This window comes from Belonocnema kinseyi, chromosome 6 (genome assembly GCF_010883055.1).
Source record: "Belonocnema kinseyi isolate 2016_QV_RU_SX_M_011 chromosome 6, B_treatae_v1, whole genome shotgun sequence".
NCBI lineage: Eukaryota > Metazoa > Arthropoda > Insecta > Hymenoptera > Cynipidae > Belonocnema > Belonocnema kinseyi.
Window position 1 is genome coordinate 42,748,820 of NC_046662.1, and position 18,361 is coordinate 42,767,180.

The following is an 18,361-nucleotide window of genomic DNA, read 5'->3' on the forward strand; positions in this document are numbered from 1 at the left end:
ACTTCTCATTTGCTACCTCTGAGAAAAAATAAAAAAGACGATCAAACATTTTAAGAGAATGCCCTAACTCCGAGAAATACAATTTGATTTCTTGACATGGTTCCTGCTGATGTTCAAAGTTTTCCAAAAGTTCCGTTCTCCTAAACTTTTTGGAAAAAAACTTTCTATACCCCAAAGATGATAAAAAATCAATGAAAATTCTAAAAGGGCCCTACCTTCGAGACCTAAAATTTGATGTCTTAACATTGTTCCAGCTGACATCCAAAAATACTTTAAAAAGTTCCAGCTGATGTGCAAAGGTTCCCAAAAGTTTCGTTCCCATAGACTCTACGGAAAACCATCATCTTCTACACTTGCGACAATAAAAAATCAAAGAAAATTATAAAAAGGCCCTAACTTTGTGACCTAACATTTTACGTCTTAAAACCGTTTCAACTGATGTTCAAAGATACTCATAAAAGTTTCATCCTCCAAGCTCTCCCGGAACCTCGACATTTTCTACTTCTTCGATCATAAAAAAATAATTTAAAAGAAAAAATCACTAACTCAGAGACATGAAATTTTATATCTTATAAAGGTTCCAGCTGATGTCTAAAGGTTCCCAAAAGTTTTGCTCTCCTAGACTCTCCAAATAGCCATCGTTTTGCATCCCTGGGATAGTAAAAAATCAAACAGAATTCTAAATAGGCCCTAACTTTGTGACCTAAAATTTTATATCTTAGAATCATTCTGGCTGATGTCCAAAGATACTCAGTGAAGTTGCTTCCTCCTGGCTCTCCCAGAATATCCCCATTTACTACTCCTGAGATAATAAAAAAAATATCGAACCTTCTAAAAAAATACTCTAACTCAAAGACATACATTTTTATGTTTGAAATTGTTCTTCACCTCAAATTTGAAGGCTTATAATTTCACTAATGTCTTTTATTAATGTCACGGTGAAATGTCCTATCCTCAATCGTGGCTGCAAAAAAATCTGTTTACGACTCTGGACCTAAATTTTCTCGCCTGATGGACATCGGCTCGACCAGCACGTAGCATAATGACAATTATGCCTCTCCAAGACGTTTATAACAGTACGCAGAGTTCAACAGTAGAAAGTTCACATGATGTGTCCTCGGATCCTCATCGGTCAGGACAAAAGCGGAAAGAACATATGTTCTTTATTGGGTGAAGTAACTGAACGCAGCAATGTGTCAGGGAATCACCTTCGACATTTTGCGCGAATTGTGTCGCAAGAAAGCCTGCAACATTAATTATCGTGGACAATAATTACTCCGATATTGCATCTTCTGCGAGTTCTTCTTGACGCATAAAATTTTCAAGTCATGAATCAAAAACGTCGTACGGGACTTTGGCAAGGAGAGTCGTCATTTGGTCGATTTGTCTCATGTAGAGAACATAAGTTAGGGTTTAGTCAAAGCCAATTTCATCTGTTCCTATTATCATTTAACATCTATAGATATACACAGGACATGTTATTAATGTCATGTTACGATGGTGCATAAATATCTCAGAAGTATGTACTGTTTAAATACCATCGCGATCACAAGCATTTATACCACACTATCAAATTGCGCGATAATCTTTTATGATACATGGTGAATTATAGTACACAATGTAAAGAAACATTTTATTGCATTTAATCTATTTTACCTCTTCTTTACGTACTCTGAGACATTTAAATCGAAAATTTACTACGTGTTATAGGTCGTCAATCTTGCAAGATAAACGAGAATAACAAAGTTGTTCATTAAGAATAGGAATAGATTAACTTTTGGGTCATTCTAGGCCTCGGACTCACTTCAGAGATAAAAAAATAATCTAAAATATTATCCCAAATTTAACTAAATTAACAGACGACAGTAGCTGAGTGGTTATTCTGGACTCGTCAAGATTTTTAATGTTAAGCATTCGGTGAGCAAACGGTAAAGTTAGCACTCGGATGGGTGACCGTTCGTAATTATCGCTTAGTCGTATTTTATTAGCGTTTACTGCTGTCAAGTGGAAGGTTTAAAGCCGCGGATGACTGTGTTCAGAATTTTTGGTTTACTGCAGTTTTCCACTTCCCAAACCAAATTTTCAGCGAAGGTGAGCGCTTCTAATAAAAATCCGACTGCAGATGGTAAGTTATTTTTTAAAAAATTTTTTAATACAGGATTGGGTACGTCAGGCATTGACTGAATATAAAAGTATATTGCCTGAAATTAAAAAATGTGCAATGGAAAATTTACTTGCTTTTTTAAAAAAAATCTCCACTTGTCTGAGCTAATATTTTTAAACTACTAAGAAATATCTCCAGGTTTATTTAAAATGTTATTCTTCAGTTTATAAATAATTAAAATTTGTATTAATTTATTTATTACAGGTTTCAGAGTATGTTCCCTGTTCCTTTTTTCTCTTGTTATTCTACTTAAATGTGAAATGAATTAATAAAATCCAAGGGAAAATCTTGCTATTTGTAGTTGAAGACTCAATCTGTTTGGTACAGTATGATATTAAATTCTTGGCTAAAAATTCATCTTTTTATTTAGAATTTTTTTATTTGGTTTAACATTATATTCTTATTATTTTCGTTATCAAACATTTTAAACAATTGTTTTCTATTGGATATTTACTTTAAAATATTATCTTTTTAGTTAGAAATTTTATTATTTGGTTTAACATTAAGTTCCTATTTTTTTAAACAATTTCAAACAAATTTTTTCTGAAAATTGGATTTTTTGGCTTGAAGACTGAATCACTTAAGCGAATTTTTTTCCTACTTGCCTAAAAAATTGATGTTCATTTGGCAATTTAACTATTTATTGAACATTCATGTTTTTGGTTCGAAAATTTATGTCATAAAACTTTTTAGTTTCAAATTTATTTATTTGTTAAAAATTCTTCTTTTTTGGTAGAAAAGCAATTTTTGTTTGTTAGAGTAGCCCTTTTTCAGTTCTTGCTTAACCGGATAATCAGGTTTTTCAAAGAATTCAACAAAAATGTTCTAAAATCATACAATTTTTTTATTTTACAAAAGTTCAGGTGGGATGCATTTCAAAATCAGAACTACAATAATGAAGAATTCTAAAAGAAATTTCTAAAAGTCAAAAAATATTTTTATCAACAAAGCAATTAAATTTTTATCGCTAAAAATATGACTTTTTACTTAGAAAATTTAAGGTTCTATAAAAGTATAAAGTTTAAGGGTCAAAAAGATGTATTTTCTACAGAAAAGTTGAATTTTTGATAAAGAAGTACATTTAAAAAAAAAATTTTAATTTTCAACCGAATAGTTCAATTTTCTACCAAACTGTTTGATTTTGAAACAAAATAGATGATTTTTTTGCAAAGAAGTTAAATCTTCAAACCGAAAATAAAATTTATAATAAAAAAGTTAAAACTTAAATTAAAAAATTTTATTCTTTCAGAAAATATTTGACCTTTAATATCGAAAAGATGAATTTTCAGCAAAATAGATTGAATGAATTCTTTACCCAAAATAAAGAATTTTTATCCAAGAACAGTTCAGCTTTCAACTTCAAAATATAAATTTTCATCAAAAGATTTTATTTGTAACAAAATAATTTCATTGCCTTATATATATATTTTTCAAATATTGTAATACTCAACTAAACCAGATGAATGTTAAACGAAGTAATTGGCTTTTTAACAAAAAGTTTGAATTCATAATGAAGGAGATGAATTTTCCACAAAAGAGTTGAATTTTTTAGCGAAAAATATAAATTTTCAACATGAAAGGTAATTTTCAAAGAAAGAATTCGATTATTTTTAATAGTTGAAATTTCTAAGAAAGGAGATGAATTTTCCACAAAAGAGTGTAATTTCCAACCAAATAGGTAACCTTCAACAACAAATAGAAATAGAAATAGAAATAGAACATATGAATCATCAACCAAATTTCAAGTAAAAGGAAGTTGAATTTTGTGAAAAACTACGAATTTGCCAGAAAATAGTTCAACTTGCATCAGGAAAAAATTTCTTACAAAAACAAATTAAATTTTAAGAAAAGACTTAATTTGTTAAGCTAAAAGTAAAAACAGAAAAAAAATTAATTTAAGAGGACGAATTTTTCATTCTAAACAGACGAATGTTCAGAAAAGAGTTGCATTTTTGACCATAAAATTTTAATTTTCTTGAAAATATTTGAGTTTTTAACAGAGAAAGATTAATTTTCTACCAAAGAGTAGCATTTTTTTCTAAAGAAGATGAAACTTCTAACAAAAGATAAGTTTCAAAACAAAAAGGCCAATTTTTAAAGATAAATTTTAATTTTTAACCAAAAAAATACCAATGTTTAACAAAATACATGAAATTCCAATAAATTAGTTTAATTATCAACTCATAAAGATAAAATTACAATCAAAAATTAAATAGTTTAATATAAATTGGAAACATTATTTTGTAACTAAAAATATTAATTGTTTAGCCAAACGCTAATTTTCTAACAAAGGATACAAATTTTCAACAACGCATGTACTTTTACCCACAAATAATCAATTTTTATCAAAAATAGAAAAATTACAAGTGCATTACTCGAATTAGAATTAGATTACTCTAAATTACAAGTGGATTACACGAAAATACTGGGATTGCTTCTAATTACTTGAATTACTCCGGATTACCAATTAGTTTCCTTATATCAGAACTGGATTACTCTTTATTACAACGGATTACTTCTTACAACTGGATTACTTTGGATTATTATTTGATTACTTAAAAATAGTAGTATTACTCTTCATTACGTTCATCACCGCGGATTACTTCGGATTAATACTGTATTACTCTCAATTTCAAGTGAATTACTCTGATTTACAAGTGCATTACTTTAAATTTCCAATGGATTACTCCATATTACTGGTATAACTCCTATATACTTAAATCACATTAGATTACTAGTGGATTAATCAGGATTATATCGAGATTACTCAAGAGAACTGAGATTTTTCCGAACTACGCAGAATTACTTAAATTACTTTGGATTACAACTAAATTATTCGGGAATACTGAGTTTACTCCTAATTACTTGAATTTCTCTGACTGCAAGTGAATTACTTGAATTAGAACTAGATTACTCTAAATTGTGTCGGGATTACATTGAGTTGCAAATAAATTATTCAATAATACTGAAATCACATCGAATTATTCAAGTTAATTGTAATCAAAAGTTGATTACCGTGCAGAAAAACTGTATTATATTATATTACAAGTGGATCACACAGAATACTGGAATTGCTTTCAATTACTTGAATTACTTAACATTACCAGTTAATTTCCTTAGATCAGAATCGAATTACTCTAGATTGCAAGCAGATTACGTTTTCTTACAATTGGACTACTTGAAATTAAAATTAAATTACTTGAGAATACTGGGATCATCCTAAATTACTTTAAGGAATGCCGATTAGAACGGATTAATACTGTATTCGTACTATTCACTCCTAATTACTTAAATCTTAGAATATTACTAGCAGATTAACCGGGATTCCTAATAGATTACTGAAGAACACTGGGATTATTCCAACCTACTCATAATTACTTGAATGGTCTTGAATAACAAGTTGATTACAGTGTATTAGAATTATATAACTACATTACAAGTGAATTGCTGGAGTTTAGAAGTACAATAACTCGCATCACTTGAATTATTCGGAGATAATAAAAACATAGAGGGCGCAATAACTATATTCGAGGATGTGATTGTCAGGAGGGCGACTGAAGTGTGTGGTACTGCTGCTGTAGGAGGAATGTCTGGTGATGCATGGTGGAAGGAGTACGACTGAAGTGTGTGGTACTGTATTTGTATCCAGGCAGTCATCCAGGGCAGAAAAAAGCGCATAAAAGAAGGTTAGAAATCTCAAGAATTAGCGATGAGGGAAAAAATAGACTTAAAAATTATTACGGGCACAAAAAAAAGAAAAGTTAAGCTACTTATCAAGGGAAGTAAAGACTAGATGAGAACAGAAGAAGAGAAAAAAATTCAAAAAGTCATTAAAGGAAGCCAGAAACTTTTTAATGAAAATATCGAGGAAAGTAAAAGTACAGAGTTTGTGAGCATAAAAAATAGACGAACAAAACAAGTTTATCAAGGTAAAGCAAATAACAATGTACCCAAATGCAGACCGCGAAAAGAATGTGTGAATGAAACGTTAATTTGAAGAAACATTGGAATTCATAGAAACACAACAGCTTATGGTATATACTGTATATAGGTTGTAGGAGGAATGTCTTGTGATGCATGGGGGAAGGAGTACTAATGAAGTATGTGGTACTGCATTTGTACCCAGGCAGTCATCCAGGGCAGAAAAAAGCGCATAAAAGAAGGTTAAAAATCTCAAGAATTAGCGCTGAGGAAAAAAATAGACTTAAAAATTATTACGGGCACAAAAAAAAGAAAAGTTAAGCTACTTATCAAGGGAAGTAAAGACTAGATGAGAACAGAAGAAGAGAACAAAATTCAAAACGTCATTAAAGGAAGCCAGAAACTTTTTAATGAAAATATCGAGGAAAGTAAAAGTACAGAGTTTGCGAGCATAAGAAATAGACGAACAAAATAAGTTTATCAAGGTAAAGCAAATAACAATGTACCCAAATGCAGACCGCGAAAAGAATGTGTGAATGAAACGTTAATTTGAAGAAACATTGGAATTCATAGAAACACAACAGCTTATGGTATATACTGTATATAGGTTGTAGGAGGAATGTCTTGTGATGCATGGGGGAAGGAGTACTAATGAAGTATGTGGTACTGCATTTGTACCCAGGCAGTCATCCAGGGCAGAAAAAAGCGCATAAAAGAAGGTTAGAAATCTCAAGCATTAGCGCTGAGGAAAAAGTAGACTTAAAAATTATTACGGTCACAAAAAAAGGAAAGTTGAGCTACTAATCAAGGGAAGTAAAGACTAAATCAGAACAGAAGAAGAGAGTATACCAGGACAAGAAATTTTTGCGCGAAATAATTATAAAAAGAGTACCAGTGAAGTGAATTACGCCTGAAACAAAAGTCCTTGGATATACTAATTGTCGCGAATATGGAGCCTCTCATGATAAGCTTGAGAGGCTCTTCACTTAGAGTGATTGCTGCAGAGATTGATCAGCAACCTGGGTCAGAACAGTTTTGCGAAAATGGCCTAATTTTATAATAATAACAAGTGCAATACCCTGGTCTATGGTAGAAGTGAAAGCACTTAGACTAAGTATAGAGAGGAACTGATGCAAAAGAAAAGGAATCAAAATTTAGTTAGACAAGGCAGGCCTAATTGCAATCTTCTGCAATCGATCGAATCCAAACAAGGAAGTTGGATTTCTGAATCTAAGAGTCAGCATTCAGTCTATACTACATTACTGCAATTTTTCGATTGGAGTGGAGAATTCCTTAAGACAAACGAATTAGAACCAATCCACATAAATTATATCAGCTTAGTTCTTCTGATTTAATATTATTATCAACAGAATCCTCAAAAAAAGAATACTTGATGGTAGAAATGCAGAAAACCAAAAGAAATAAATTTAAAGTCTTTAGAGAAGGAAATAAAAAATGCAAATGATGGGATCATTGAAAAAATGTTATTTTTTTTATCTCTGCTAGTGAAAATTCTTCAAAGATATTTCGTTTAGTGCGAGTTTATCGGATTGTGTGGATTTATTAGCACAAACAATATTTGAAAATAACGTAATAAATTAATTAGAGCGTGCTTTAATGAATAATCTGATCCCAGCGGTTAAATTGTAACAATTTGGGTAGAAACGGGGATTTTTTCCAAAAAAGAAATCAAAAATGGATTTCATTTATTATAAAAAAACTTTGTACATCGTTTAGGTATCTCGTGAATACTAAAAGAAATCGGCCTCTAACAAAAAAAAATTTCTGCTAATTTTCAGTACTTTTTGTCTTGACAATGTTTTTTTAGCTGGCTTGGAAAAATCCGTTTAACATAATAACACTTTTTACTGATAAAATTACAATAGGGAAAAATTAAAGAAGGTCAAAGAATAAAAATAGGCTAAACAAAATAAATGAAAAAAGCTCTTATTTGATTTTTCTGACATATTTTTACCAGTAAAAAGATTTTAAATTTTTATTCTTATTAATTTTTTGCAGTGTGTAATGTATTTTATAATTAAGCCAAAAAGAAATAATTCGAAAAATATAGTAATTATTGTTTAAGAAACCTTTTTCTGCTTTCGCTTCCTTATACGTTTTAAATTGACTCTAATGTATTTGTATCAATTAAAACATCTCAGGGGTTCACAAATTTTTCTTCAATCAGCTAAAAAAATTTATTATGAAAAAACAGAAAATAAAAATATTATTCATCAAAAATAATAAAATTATAAAGATAACCATTTTTTGTTAAAACAGTTCATTTCGTTTAAATATTAAGATTTGATTGAAAACATTAAAAACATAAAAAATCTCGGCACTTATTTCTACATTATTTTCGATTTGTAAATTTTTTTTTCTGCAACAACAATTAACATACTTTTCTCAGATACGCCATTTTAGTTATTTTATTGTGTATTTTAAAAGTATTAAACATTAAATATTATGAATATTATTTATGGGATATCCAACGCTTTTCTTAAAAATTCACCGTTTTTAGTGAACTATCCAACTATTTCGAGCAAAAATTCATATTCAAAAGTTAAAAATTCAACTGCTTTGCAGAAAGTTCGTCTTTCTAACTTAGAAATTCAATAATTTGTTTAAATTTTTGTTCTTTCTTCACTAAAAAGTCAACAATTTTTTTTATTTTTCCTTTTTGGATAAATTGAACTGATTTTAATTTGAGGATCAAAATATTTTTCGTTTCGATGTTTTTGAATGTCATTTTTATCAAGATTTATTATATTAGTGGATAGTTTGTCTCTTTCATTAGAAATTAATATTTTTGGTAAAAAATTCAAACTTTTTATGGAAAAATCGTCATTTTAGCTTAAAAATTTGGTTGAAATATTTCTTATTTTTTGACCAAAAAAAAAAAAAGATTTTTTGTTGAGAATAGACTTTTCTGTTGAAAATTTGCGTTTATAGTTAAATTTAATTTTTTTGATTTAGAATGAAAATCTTTTTTGATTCAAAGTTTAATTGTTTTATGGAGAATTCATCTTTTTGATGAAAACAAAAAAATTTGATTGATATTCAAAATTGATGTATTTTTTTAATTTGTCATTTTTATATGTAATTAATTTTTTCGATTTGAAAATTGATTTTTCTTGGGAAAAGTGATCTGTTTAAAAGAAAATTAACTTTTTTGTTGAAAATTCGATTTTTTGCTAGAAAATTCAACAATTTGGTTGAAATGTTTTTGTTTCTTGACTGAAAAACCTTCTTAGGTTAAAGAAATCAACTGATTTGCTTAAAATTCGTTTTATAATTTTAAAAATTCAACGACCTGGTTAAAACTTGAAATACTGATTTAAAAATTTAAATTCTTTGTTAAAAAATTATTTTCTTGCTTTAAGATTGAAATCACTTTACATAAAAATTCATTTATTGAGTTGTAAATTCGTCTATTTTAGTAGAAAATTTAATTCTCTTGGTTGAAAATTTTTTTAAGTTGAGTATTTAACCATTTAGTTTTTAATGGTCGTTTTCAGTATTTTTACTTCAAAAATAGGAATTTCAAGCATTTTTTTAACTTAAATATTAGTAATATTTTTTAAAAAAGTGTAAAAGGGGCAATAGTGAAAAATGAGATCAAAATGCGCGATTTTAGTTTATTTTAATTGGTTTTTTCAAATTTAAGGGGGAAAATAGAGAAGAGGAAGCCGGCTATGATCCCTGAAAAAATACCTTAAGGAAAAATATGCAATCCGCATTTTGAAAAATTGATATCAAAACTAGAATTTCCTCACACTAAACATGAGAAATTTTAATGAATGTGAAATCCTTTGCCATATATCAAAAGAAACGATAAATAATTTCATGATAAAGATCACGAGCAAAATCCGCGTCTTGTCGACAAATCGTAATCTCTGTGAAGAGCGATAATAAATTTCCCATATATCTACGTGATCGGAATTCTATTGAATCCGGGTATACAAAAAATTAATAGCTAGTCCCGCTTGGAATAATTAATGTCGCCATCAGTATTATACGCGGGCGTTCACACAACTATAATTTTATTTCAGAAATTATTTAAGCTTTTACTGAAAAAACAGTCATTGCTACTGACAAAAAACTCTTTATAACAAACAAATATATTTTTGATTAAATGAAACAATTACTTGAAGCGACTAATTTTTCTGTCATGATAAAGTAGTAAAATTACTTCCGAATTAAAATTATTCATTAAATTCGTTCTTGGTTCCAAATTTATATTCAAATATTTACATGAAAGTTAAAACACTTTGTTGAAAATTCATTTTTCTTATGAAACTGACTGAAGATTAATAATTTTATTTAAAAGCGGGTTTATTTTTTTAAAATAATGCTTTAACTGGAAATTAAGCGATCCCAGTTTTTGTTGAAAATTGATCTTTGTTGGTTGAGAAAATGTAATTTTTTCAAGATTCATCATTAGGGCAGTTAATTTTTAGATGTGTCATTGGAATCATTTGACTCTATACAATAATGATTTTTAAACTATGTTTGAAAAATATATCTGAATGAAATTTTTTGTTATTTACAAAATCGCGAATCCCTAAATTTGAACAAAAGGTACAATTTCTGCAATTAATAACAAATTCTTAAAAGAGGCAGATTCATAATTTAGAAAAAATTAAAAAAGGCCGCCCAAATTTTGTTTTCAAACTTATTTTTTTGTTCCTCGAAGAAAAGTTTTGAGTAGCCGATTAAAAGTCTGAATTTTTGTAAAAACACATATTTCGTGATGCATGAAAAATAAATTTTAGAAAAATTTAAAATGACGTCCCGCGTGAAAAAAGTTTGCACGGCTCAAGTATGGCAAGACACATGGAAATATTTGGTTAGAGCATGGGTCACGGCTGAATGGCAGCATGGCGCAAGCCTTGACCCTGTCCGCTTCCCATGATTAGGACACGCTAACCACAAATAAATATTCTTAAGAACGTGTAAGTGTCAGAGAAAATGAGCTTGCTTTGGAAATGAAAATCTTAGGTTTGTCAAAAGCCGACACGTCTTAAATGGCAAGTTTATTACCCGGGAGCACTGGGTCGCACACCAGGTAGTTTAGCACGTATTCTACGAGAATTCTTAAAACATTTAAATTTTGTGAATGATGAAAACAATTCCAAATGGTGAGTCGACGACACGGGTGCACCAGGTCGCACCTCAGGTATCTTAGCACGTATTCTACGAGAACTTTTTCAAAATTTAGATTGTTTAACAGCCAAAACAACTACAAACTATGAATCGACGATCCAGGTGCACTAGGTAGAGCACCATGTAGTTTAATACGTATTCGACGAGAACATTTTCAAAATTTATACTTTTTGAATAATGAAAACAATTCCAAATGGTGAGTCGACGACCCGGGTGCACCAGGTCGCACCCGAGGTATCTTACCACGTATTCTACGAGCACTTTTTTAAAATTTAGATTGTTTCAGTAGCCAAAATAACTAAAAATTGTGAGTCAACGATCCGGGTGTAACAGGTCGAGCCCAAGGTAGTTTAATACTATTCTACGAGAACTTCTCACAAATTTAAATTTTGTGAATGATAAAAACAATTCCAAATGGTGAGTCGACGACCCGGGTGCGCCAGGTCGCACCCCAGGAATCTTACCATGTATTCTACAAGCACTTTTTTAAAATTTAGATTGTGTCAGTAGCCAAAATAACGAAAAATTGTGAGTCAACGATCCGGGTGGACCAGGTCGAGCACAGGGTAGTTTAATACTATTCTACGAGAACTTTTTACAAATTTAAATTTGATGAAAGATGAAAACAATTCTAAATGGTGAGTCGACGACCCGGGTGCACCAGGTCGCATCCCATATATCTTAGCACGTATTCTACGAGAACTTTTCCGAAATTTAGATTGTTTCAGTAGCCAAAATAACGAAAAATTGTGAGTCAACGATCCGGGTCGACCAGGTCGAGCACAGGGTAGTTTAATACTATTCTACGAGAACTTTTTACAAATTTAAATTTGATGAATGATGAAAACAATTCTAAATGGTGAGTCGACGACCCGGGTGCACCAGGTCGCATCCCATATATCTTAGTACGTATTTTACGAGAACTTTTGAAAATTTAGATTGTTACAGTAGCCAAAATAACTAAAAATTGTGAGTCAACGATCCGGGTACACCAAGTCGAGCACAAGGTAGTTTAATACTATTCTACGAGAACTTTTCACAAATTTAAATTTGGTGAATGATAAAAACAATTCCGAATGGTGAGTCGACGACCCGGGTGCACCAGGTCGCACCCCAGGTATCTTACCATGTATTCTACAAGCACTTTTTTCAAATTTAGATTGTTTCAGTAGCCAAAATAACGAAAAATTGTGAGTCAACGATCCGGGTGGACCAGGTCGAGCACAGGGTAGTTTAATAATATTCTACGAGAACTTTTTACAAATTTAAATTTGATGAATGATGAAAACAATTCCAAATGGTGAGTCGACGACCCAGGTGCACCAGGTCGCACCCCATATATCTTAGCATGTATTCTACGAGAACTTTTCCGAAATTTAGATTGTTTCAGTAGCCAAAATAAATAAAAATTTGTGAGTCAACGATCCGGGTGCACCAGGTCGAGCACGAGGTAGTTTAATACTATTCTACGTGAACTTTTCACAAATTTTAATTTGAAATGGTACCTGTTGGCTCTTCAAATTTACATGGGAAAAAACATTTTTAAATACACGTTTTGGTATTTTTCGAATAATTGTTCAGGGTTAGGGAAAAGTTGAGATTAAAGTTATAAGGTTTTGTAGACAACTTTCCAGCGAAGAATTTGACCTATTATACATATGGGTTTGACGCCCCTAACCCTCCCCCACGGTGCCCTGAAAACTACCTTCAAATTAAAAAATGTACAGTCTTCAGGAAATTGACTCTTTTAAGAAGTTTGTTCTCCTTTTTTCCGGAAATCATTACTATAGGTTTATTAAAATGTTTGCAAATGTTCTTCAGTTAATTTTCATTTATTTAAATAAATTCTAGTTGTTTAAATAATCTGTTTTTATGAAAATTCGTCTAAAATCTGTTTTTTGAGATCGGAATGGCTGTTTATTATCTCAAAAAGACATTGTTTATTTAAAAAATATTCCCCCAATTGCTTAAAAAATTAATTATTATCATCAATTTTCAACTTTTTTCGAAATTATGTTAGAAAAGTCAGGTTTTCTGGTAATGAACCAATAGAATTTAATTTTAAGGTATCTTGTCTAAATTATCTAATAAATCCTTAACTGTTTAAACAAAATAAAATTGGTTTGAACAATTTTTTTTGTTCAATTCGCCTAAAATTTTATTTTTTGTTTAGATCGGATTGGACAACTTTTCTTTTTAGGTGGTAGGAAATGTAAACTGAGAAATGAAGAAAGAAATTTAAGTAATAAAATTGTTTAACTTTGGAAATCACTAAGTATAACATTTATTATTTAAAGAAAAAATTTAATTCCTGAATTTACTGAAAAAAATATTCAAAACAATTCAATTTGCTTGAATTATTAATGGAATATTAAAAATAAATAATAATTTTATTATTTAAACAATGGAAATTATTTAAAAATATGAATAATCACACTTAAAAATAACAGTTGGCCAGTCCGATCTAAAAAAGAACTGAATTTTAAACGAATTGAAAAAAAATATTTCTTCAAACAAATTGAATTTGTTTAAACAATTGCGGATTTATCAGATAATGTGGACCAGATACCTTGATATTAAAATCTATATGGTTTTTAAAAGAAAAGCTGAATTTTTACCGTTATTTCAAAAAAGTTGAAAATTGGTGATAATAATTAATTTGTTTAAACAATAGGAAGAAATTTTGAAATAAATTAAGTCTTTTTAAGATAATAAACTTCCATTTCGATCTCAAAAAAATAATTTTAGACGAATTTTTGAGAAAAAAAGATTATTTAAACAAATATACGTTAATTAAATAAATATAAATCAACTGAAAAAGATTTGTAAACATTCCAATAGACCTTAAAAGAGTCAATTTCCTGAAGAATATACATTTTTTTATTTAAGGGTGGTTTTTAGGGCACCTTGGGGGTGGGTTAGGGGCATCAAACCCATATGTACAATAGGTCAAATGCTTCGTTTAAAAGTTCTGTACAAGTCTTATAATTTTAATCTCAACTTTTCCCTAACCCTGAACAAGTATTTGAGAAATACCAAAAAGTGCCTTTATCCCATTAAAAAAAACGCGTTTACTTTCTTTGGATTAATTATTTTGTTGGAAATTCATTCTTTTATTTGGAAAATCGTTCTTCTTATTAAAATTTCAACTGTTCCTTTTTTATTAAAAATTAAACTTCTTGGTTGAAAGAAGCAAATTCTTTATTTATCTTCCTAAATAAAGGAAATTTTGAAAAATATTTGAGATAAAAGTTGTATACTATATGAAAATTCTACCCCATTGGCGTGGCCAGTCACAGCAAAGTGGGCAAAAAAATTACGAATGCCCTACAGAACTCATCTGGACATCCCTAAGACATCTCTTGGAACATGTCTTTTGGTCAGCCTAGGGATGGTCTCAAGACGTCCCAGTAAGCACAAAATAATAAACATCTCCAGAACGTCCTTGGGACGTTCCTAGGACGTCCAATGTCATTCCAATTAGCGTCTCTAAGACGTATGGTGTCCTGAAGGTGTCCTGAAGCCATCTTGAAGACAAATGACTTTCTCATGACGTCTTTCTTACGGGCATTACACACCTTATGAGCATCCCTTGGATCTCCGAAAGACATGTTCCAAAAGACGTATTAGCGATGTCCCGAAGACGTTTCTAAGACATTCTTAATTTTTTCCTGCAGGAGTCTAATGCCAATACGAAAGATATTTCAAAAATGCCCTATATCTTCAAGAAGTCTTTAGGACATCTTCGAGACATTAGACGTCTTAGAATCGTTGATTGGACTGGCATTGGACGTCCTTAGAACATCCTAAGGACGTCCTAGGGATGCTTATGGTTTTGTGATCACTAAGTGGGGTCCAATCCCGTAGAATGATTGAGATAAAAGATTTCATTTCTGACGTTATTTTACGAAAAATATCTATAAACAATTATAATTTGTTTAAACAATTAATTTCGACATATAGTTATCAGTATAAAGTAATATTTAATATAGTAAAAATAATTTTCACTAAAAGGAACAGCAAACAAGTAATAATTTGTGCCAAAAACTAGCAAAACCCAAATCTCTACTTATGGAGTTTTTTTAAACACCGTAGAAGAGACTCAGGGGGTTCAAATATAAAATTTATTTTTCATTTTCATTCAATCACTAATTTTGAACAGAAATCCTGAGGGTCAAATTGAAGAAGTGCAATGCTGTTCAAGGATTGCAATGTTTCTGAAGGAGTGCAATGTTGCTCAAGAAGTACAATGTTACTCATGGAATTCAATGCTGCTTAGAGAGTGCAATGTTGCTGTAAGAATGCAACGTTGTTCAAGGAGTGCAATGTTGCTGAAGGAGTGCAATATTGCTCAGAGAGTGCAATGTTACACAAAGAGTGAAATGTTGCTGAAAGAGTGCAATGATTCTCAAGAAGTGCAATGTTTCTCAAGGAGTGCAATGTTGCTCAAGGAGTGCAATGTCGCTCAAGAAAGCAGAATGGATATAAACCTGGTAATTGCCGATGTCTGATAACAAAAGCGTGTCAATAATTAATCCCAGCTGAAACGGAGATTAATCAATTTCGCCGACGCTATACGTCGTTCTGCCCCATAGACGTTCAATTTATTCCCGGCTTGTTACATGTAAATATAGAACATCTCTATCTCGCCTTGGTAAGGTCTATTCTCGTTTTAATTAACCCTATTGAGATTTCAGTTAAGATATCATTGTTCACACGACCAAGTGTACCTATATGCCATCGATTTCTTAAAAAAGGGAGCTACCACCCTCCCACATCCTTTATCACCTAGTCTGAAGAGTCATCTAATCTAGGATAGCCAAAAAAAAGACCTTTTAAAAATTTTCTTATTATTTTCTAACTAATTCTTTATTTTCCCTGGAAATTAATCTTTAAGGACCAGCAATTTATTCTTGTAACATTTTTAGTGTTGAATTGACAAAAAATATCATCTTATATGATAAAATTTGACATTACAATTTAATTTTAAATTTATTTATTTCTGCTAAAATAAATTACTTTTTAACCAAATAACTATATTTTTAATACAATAATTAAATTTGTACCCAGACTGATCAATTTGAAACCTTAAGATGGAGTTTCAAGCTGAAGGTCGAATTTTCCAAAAGAAAAAGATTAAGGGTGGCCGTTTTAATCAAAAAAATAATTCCTTGTTCGCGAAAATTTTTTTACGGTTAAAATAATGTTTAAATTCAAACTCTGTGCCTAAACATTTTTTCATTTGAATTAATGAAGAATCAAATACAAATTGAAGCTCTCAAACTTGAAGTTTAAAAGTTTTTTGATTGCAAAATATTGTATTGAAATGCTAAATAAATGCAAATAAACTACAAAATTCAGAATTTTTAACTTTTATAAATTATGTGGAGTTCGAAGATTCATATGGAATTCCAAAAATAAAAACCCGCATTATGATTTTCAATTCAGTAATAAATATTAAAAATAGATTTTTTTAACTGAGCACTTCTTAAATTATTTTTTAAATTCGGTTCATCTTGAATAGTTTGAACATCCTTGAAAAGGTTAAAAAAATTTATGTTTAAAATTTAAGAAAACTAGAATTTTTTTAAAGTTTTTCCAAATTGAAAACTGTTTTTGAAACTTTTTCGGCACTTCTAAATATATAAAAAAATGCATCGAATGTTTCCTAAAATTTTACAAAATCCTGCAAATTAATAAAAATGTCTTTAAAATCCTTCAGATTCTATTTTGGCAATTTTGAAAATCTTTAAAATAAAAAAGAAAAACATTATTTCAAATATTTTTTTAGAATAAAAAATCATTTTCAATGTCCTCAGGAAGTTAAAGAAAATGTTTCTATTCTTTTGAAGCCCTTCACAATACTTAACAAGCTTCCACATTTTTTTTTAATCTGCAAAAATCTACATTTTGTTTTATTTACCGAAATTTCAGTACGAATAGCCGAATTCTGTCCGTATACACACTTCGTTGAAATTATTTAAAATCATTTAAAATAATTTTAATTAATTTTGAGTCGTTTCAAAACTTGTTAATATATTTTAAAATACTTAAATATCCTTTTCTAAGCGCTCAAAGTTTAAAAGCTTTTCGAAATTTTAACGATGACAGACCTTCTATGTCAAAAATTCAGTTTCTAATTTTCTACTTAGAAATATTTGTTCTAAATTTACTCGTCCTAAATAAACAGTCAAATATTGCTCAGTATTAAATAATTATTCTTTGTCTTAATTAAACAATTTAAAATTGAACGGGGTACAAATTAAAAATTTTAGTTCTGAAACAATATTTTTAACCTAATGAAAGCCTTTCATTAGGATTATATTATTATGGAGTTATTTTTAAGTCGAAAATAATTTATAAGGCTTCGATCGGACATTTACATTTTTTATTAGCGAGGACTTTCGAATTGAAACAGTTCAATTTTAATGTTAAAATCTAGAAATTCTTAAATATTGAACGGATTCAAAAGTGTTTTATCAATTTAATTATTGTTGACTTTTTAATACTTAAACTATAGATCCATCATAAAAATATGTTATTTATTATATTTACATTTTATAAAAAAAATTTTCTTTTTTTTCTTAAAATATTCCAACTTCAAATGCTTTTACCTTTTACTCATTCAAGTCGTTTAGATTGAATTTTAAAATTTAAAAATTAAAAATGCATACTCAAAAGTAAAAATCTAAAACAGATAATTACTTGAAAAATCTGTTGAAATCGAACTTGGACACATTTTTCTTATAATTATTTATAAAATTGTAATCTTTAAAATTAAACCCAAAAGAAAAACAAATTTTAAAAAATTCTTGAATTCTCAACTAAAGAGTTGAATTTAAAAAAAAAATTAGCTCTAAACAGAAAGGATGATTTTAAACGCAAAAAAACGACTTTCACCCAAGAAGATCAATTTTCTACAAAAAAGGCAAAATTTTCAAAGAACTAGGCAAATTTCAGCTGAAAAAATCAATTTTTAACCAATAATAGAAAAGTTAAATTTGTAGTGAAATAAATTAATTTTTTGCAAGATAAACAAATTACCAGCAAAATAGTCGAACTGTCAACCAAAAATTTGAATTTCAACTAAAATTATGAATTTCTCAACTA